This window comes from Chenopodium album, chromosome 19 (assembly GCF_948465745.1).
Source record: "Chenopodium album chromosome 19, dcCheAlbu1.1, whole genome shotgun sequence".
NCBI lineage: Eukaryota > Viridiplantae > Streptophyta > Magnoliopsida > Caryophyllales > Amaranthaceae > Chenopodium > Chenopodium album.
In genome coordinates, this window is record NC_137852.1 from 34483128 (window position 1) to 34490149 (window position 7022).

Genomic DNA, 7022 nt, shown 5'->3' on the forward strand with positions numbered 1-7022 from the left:
ATTTCCATCCAAATGTTCTCTAATCATGAAACTAAGTTCTTTCCTTTTGGTACCTAAACATGATACTACTTACAACGAAGTAGACATGTACGTACCTCGTATAAACAATTCTTTGCACCACTTTTAATTACTTAAAAGTCTCCTAGAGAAAAATCACTTCCTAGAAAACACCCAACAATAATAAATTAATACTTAACCAAAATTCCAGCAATATAAATTAGATTAAAAGTCCTTAAAACTTTATCAAAAACATGTTATTATGCTTAATTATGCATTAGAAATCCAATAGGAACAAAAACCCCAAATTAATTGCTCATTAGAACCCTAAAATCCCAATTTGATTAAATTAAAACCCTAGGTTTATAAATTATAAAATCTGAAAATTATAACATAATTAAAATCTGAAATTTATAAGTTTAAGCTATCAAAAACATGAATTTGATACTAAAAATATAATCTTTATACTACAAAATCAAAACCCAAAACAATTTAATAATAAACAAGATAGTAGAGCAAAAATAAGAGGAGGAGGAGGAAAGGGCAGCCATGGTGGGCCGCTGGTAGGTCGCCGGTGGGTCGCCGGCGGCGGGCAGCGGGCGGCGGTGTGGCAGCAACAGGTGGCAGTTGGGGTGGCAGCAATGGTGGTGAGTAGTGAGGGGTTTCTCACGTGAAGGAGGAGGAAAGGGAAAGAAGGAAAAAGAAAAGAAAAAGAAAAGAAAAAAAAAAGAAAAAAGGAAAAAGAAAAGAAGAAAAAATAAAGGAAAAATAAAATAAAGAAAATAAAGAGGAGGAAAAAATAAGACTAACCTTTTGTGGGGGGAAAAATTTGGGGATGTATGGGGTATTTATAGGAGAGAAGTGGTGTAAAGTTAGTTTTAAGATTGGGCTCATAAAATTAATGGGCCAAATAGGTAAATGAAATGGGCTAGCTTTGTTTAATAAGTATGGCATAAATTGTAGAATGGACAATTAAAAATCATTTTAGAACAAAATCAATAATCAACCCAAGAATAATTTGGAACTTTAAAACTTAAATCCCGGAAAAACACATATAAGTATTATAAATAAAATAAAAATTCATTTATAATATATTTATAAATACGGGGGATTACACTACTACACCTTAACAAGTGTAAAGTCTTAGGATTTTAGGATGATTCTAGCGTAGTTGTCGACTACGGACGACTATGGTCGACTACAATAACAGACTACATCTCAACCGTTGATATTTTTTATTGCTTAATCTTAGCCTTCGAATATTATTTTAAAAAAAATTAAAAAATCAAAGTTACACATCATTTAAGTCATGACAAGTCAGTGACCCGTCAGCGCCCAGTCAGCAAAGGGTTGTTTGGTTCATTATTTTTAAAGGGTAATTTTTTTTTTCCAAGTTATAAAATTATAAATAATCACTCATAGTTATAAAATTGAAGAAAATATTTCAAAATAAACGATAGACAAAATTCATTTGTATACCTTTACTCCCATTTTGATAGCTTCATCCATCTTCAATGGCGCACCTAATTTTTGATCTATTTTAATGGGGAACTCCACCTTCAATCTCCAATCTTCATTATTAATTCAAAAATTACCAAATTACATATGGAATTAATAAGATTAATGTTTAATCATCACATTTATGCTTTTATTTATATTTCAGAGTTTATATCAATTTAACTATGTGAATAAAAAATTCGATAGAAAATTTAAGGATTATATCTTTCAGGAGCAATTGTTTGTTGAAATGATTCTTAGTTTAATTTAGAATAGTCATACGAATTCGTGAATAATCATCCGCCATTGTTAAATGATTTTTTTTTTAAAAAAAAGCCATTGTTGAATGTTAAAGTTTGATGGCCATGATTTTAGGTAGGAATTAATTAAAATTAAAATAAAGATAAACCAAAATCTAACTGATTTCTATTTTTCTTTTTGGAGGCGTGATAAAAGATGTACTTTATCTTTTCAATAAAAAAAATATCTCTCTCTCTCTCTCTCTCTCTCTCTCTCTCTCTCTCTCTCTCTCTCTCTCTCTCTCTCTATATATATATATATATATATATATATATATATATATATATATATATATACTAAGTATATATTTTGTTAACTAATTAAAATATTAATACAGATTTGCTAAGTACTTATAGGTTATAGGATACATTTTGCCAAACTAAACTGTCATATTGATAAGATCTTATAGAATATACTCGTATTTTGTTAACTAAAGGAGTATGACAGCTTAGTCATAGTCCTTATAGAATATATTTTGCCTAACTAAATACTTATAGAATATATTTTGTTAACTAAAGTACTATGACAGCTTAGTCATAGTCTTACAAAAATAAAATGAGTACTTTTTCAAAGCATTAGTACTATCAAGACTCTCATAGTCTCGTGGTAGTTTTGCAGTCCATCAATTCTGCAATTCGAGGGTGCTAGACTGGCTAGATGCATAGTACATGTGTGTTTCAAATCAACATCTAAGTTGTGTATGACATTATTCTTTTCCCTAACTACTCCAATAAAAGGAATCAATCAAAATCGGAATCAGAATGTTTATAATGATAGTAGCGCAACTGCACTAGTCTTTCAAGGTGTATTGAACTCACATGTGGCGGGAATCTTGATTTAGATGTCACTCGTTGATCTTCTAGCTCAAGATTTTATGAGCGCTAAGGTGCATATTTTATTTATTTATTTATTTATTTATTTATTTTAATGATTTTGTCTTTGCTACTTGCCTACAGCCTACTTGGTGTTGGTTTTATGGTTGTCTTAGCTATATGGGATTGACTATATGAAAAATAACATCATAGTTATAATAAAATAACCTAAATATATAGGCTATATGAAAAAAGACATCATAGTTATAATAAAATTTTAAGAAGTATAGAATAGGAAATATTTAAATCAATTGAATTTATTTAATAAAAAAAAGTTTGCATATTAGTATAAAATCATTGAACATAAGTTGACAAATTGAACTCATTCCTAAATAGTTAAAAATCTATTAAAATCATTTTAAATTATATTTTGGAATTAAAATGATTTATATAATAAAAATGAACCAAAATCATACCTCCACTAATATATTAAGTTTTCTTTTAATGAGATATTTATCTTAATAAGACATGGGAAATGTAGAGTGGATTTGTCAACCACATATTGAACCACGCACTTGACTTATAATATAATATATTTAGCAATGTATGATGTCAAATTGACAAATTGCCTAAATATATATAGAGTATATGAAAAAAAACATCATAGTTTTAATAAAATTTTAAGAAGTATATTGTAGGAAATATTTAAATCAATCAAATTTGTTTAATAAATAAAAAAAATAAAAAAAAAATTGCGCATTAGCATAAAATCATTTAACATAATTTGACAAATTGAACTCATACCTAAATAGTTAAAAAATCTATTCAAATCATTTAAAAATATTTTGACATGAAAATAATTTATATAATAAAAATTAATTGAAATCATTCCTCCATCAATATATTAAGGGTTTTTATTTTTATTTTTATTTTTTAAAGATACTTATATTAATAAGACAAAAGAATTATGGAGTGACATTTGTCAACCACATATTGAACTTCTTGTCTTATAGTATAATATATTGATTGATGATTTATATAATAAAAATTAACCTAAAATATTCCTCCATCAATATGTTAAGTTTTCTTTTAATAAAATTTTAATATTTATAAGACAGAAAAACATAGAGTGATGTTTGTCAACCCAACATTGAACTGTTTGTCTTACACTGTAGTATAATATATTAATTAATATTGACAATTATTGATTATATAAAGTGTGAAAAAATACTGCATATATTGTTGAAATTAATGAACGAAAATAATTCATTCACAAATAAATAAACTATGAAAGAATTCATCATATTGGAAATGTAACCATATATGTTTTGGTTTTGTAAGAAAATATAATGATATATGTGGGAAAAAAAAGGAGTATTAAAATTTATTAGAATAATTTTTGTGTCTAAGTAAAATCCTTGCATGAGCATGTTGACATAAATGAACTAAATTTCAAATTATTAAGAATCAATCATAGTCAATACAATATATTTGAAATCAATATAACTTATATAATATATATTAACCAAAAATTTTATACAAAAAAAATATGCCAATTTATTTATATATAAATATATATATATATATAAATATATATATATATATATATATATATATATATATATATATATATATATATATATATATATAATATTACAAATATAAATTCGATTGTTTCAATAGAATAAAAATTTGGTCCAGCAAATTGAAAAGTGGAGCAATAAAAATAAGAGAGAGTCTGAAGATTACCTTTACAATAAAAAAAATAATAATAAATTTAAAAATTAAAAAAAAAAATAGTTAAGAAAATTAAGCGAAAATTAATGTCTGAAGAATGATGGCACAATTCCCCAAATTGAATTTAGGTATTGAATGAGTTTAATTTGAAAATTTATGAATTATAGGTGAAACGAAGAAGAACCAAAATAATGAGATGGAGGATAGATTTGGATTTCGAGGGTAATGTGTATGAAGGTTCGTTGTTTTTAGCAACCATGTATCTTTTCACATTATCTATGTTAAGTCTACTACTCCATTTATATTTCTTCCTACTTTGCAAACGTATTCTTTAACATATGTACAATCAAGTAAATTTGAAAAATAATGTTAATAAGCTTTTCATGTTCATTTTGTAATATTTTGAATAGAACAATTGTAACAATATTTTTAGGAAAATGTTTTTTAAAATATAAATTTTTAGTTTACTCTTTTATGTTTTAGAGTAACAAGATGCAATCATTTATTTGTTAATATTCTTTGTTACACAAAAAGTCTCATTTGATTTTGAAAAACCTTTTAGATATCGTTTGGTTCACATGGGAATTTTCAAAAGTTGTTTGGTTAACAATGAGGGAGGTAAATTGTCATTTATGTGTGTGTGTGTGTGTGGAAGAGAGAAAGAGAGAGAGAGAGAGTAAATGGAAATTTCTACTTTTTTTTTTTGACGAGAAGCAGACAGCCAATATTATTAAGAAACAGAAGGCCTCAAATCAGCCAAAACCAGTTCATACAAGACACTAGGCAAATCCTCTAACCAAACTCTAAGACCTTCATAGTTGATGCTCAGTTTTGCAAGGCTATAAGCCACTTTATTGCCCTCTCGTTTGACGAAGGAGAAAGAGCAAGAGTCACATACTAGGGAGAGTTGCAATATATCCCCCAACAATTGAGCCAAAGCCATTTGGGCAAGCTTTACCTTTCACAAGGGAATTATAGAGCTTCGGACAATCAGTTTCTAAACATAATCTCCGGAAACTCGCCTCGATAGCTATATTCAGAGCATGGCGCATCGCCGGAGCCTCTGCCACATCAACCTCACCCGTCCCCTTCACCACCTCGCATGTTGCAGCCACCACATCACCTTCGAAATCTCTCATCACAGCACCTAAACCCACCAGATTTTTAGGAAGCATGGCAGCGTCTGAATTAATTTTGATCAAGCCAGTAGTAGGAGCACTCCAAACAGCAGAAAACTTCGAACCCTCCACCCCTACATTACTAGCTTCATTTGCTTTTCCAAATTCGGCCACTAAACCCACAACCTTCGAAATAACCTCCACATCAGGTATAATTTTTTTCTCAAAAGCCCACGCGTTTCTTCGAAGCCACATTCCCCAAGCAGTACACTAGAAAAAATCCCGCCAATGAGGATCCTTGTGTTTCTCTCGCACAATGCTACACCACTCACTAAAGTTTCTGCCATCAAAGTAATTCACCTCCAAACGAAGCGGCGATGACCTCCAGATCAGATTAGCCTCCCTACAGGATACAATCATGTGAAGTACACTCTCATTCTCCTCTCCACACATTGCACAAATCGTATCAACATTCATTTCTCTGTTTGCCAAATTCTACGAGTAGCTACACCTTCCCTGACAGCTCTCCAAGCAAAGTTCTTCACTTTCGGAGGGACATTAGCATTCCATATGAGGTTCCAATCAAAGATAGGAGCAGCCGAGGAACAAGAGGCTTGTTCACGAGCTCTTTCCAAAGTCAACATATTATAGGCACTTTTAACTTCGAACCTTCCATCTTTCGAAAAATGCCAAGTCCAAGCATCCTTCCTGTCAAACAACGAAATCATCACATTGCAAATTTCCTTAACTTCCTACTGAGAAAACATATCATTAAGGAGTTGCATATTCCATTTTCTGTCAGACCAGAGCTCTCTTACATACTGCATTTCACTTGCATCCTCCCCCCTATGAGATACAGCTTTAAAGCCAGGCATTCCAGGAATCCAGGGGTCTTCCCAAATACGAGTTGCATAGCCATCACCAACAATTTTCCTAAGCCCCTTCTCAAGAACTTCTCTAGCTCCCAAAATTGAACGCCATGTATAACTCACATTTTGACCAATTTTTGCTTCCTAAACGATGTTTTCGGAAAATATTTACCTTTGAGGACTCTTGACATCAAGGAATCTTCATTCGTCAGAATTCTCCAAGCTTGTTTAGCGAGGAGGGCTTTGTTAAAATTTCTCATATTTCGAAACCCAAGGCCTCCGAACTTTTTTGGAACATACATTTTCTCCCATGCCACCCAATTCATCTTCCTTTCATTATTTTTTTGACCCCAAAAAAAATTCCGACACAGTTTGTCAATCTCATCAAGAATGCTAACCGGGATGACAAAACATTGCATAGCATATGTGGGGACTGGGGATGGCTTGAGCAATAGATTTTATGAGGACTTCCCTTCCGGCTTGTGACAAGAATTTCTCTTTCCAGCCTTTCAACTTCTTCCAGATTCTATCCTGAATTATTTGGAACACCCTTTTCTTCGAACCACCAATGTAAGTTGGCAACCCGAGGTATTTTTCATGTCCATGTCCTTCGACAGCCTTAAAAGATAACTTCATCTGAAGCGTGTTTTTCCGTTATGGCTCAATGTTTCGGCTAAAGAAAACTTCGGATT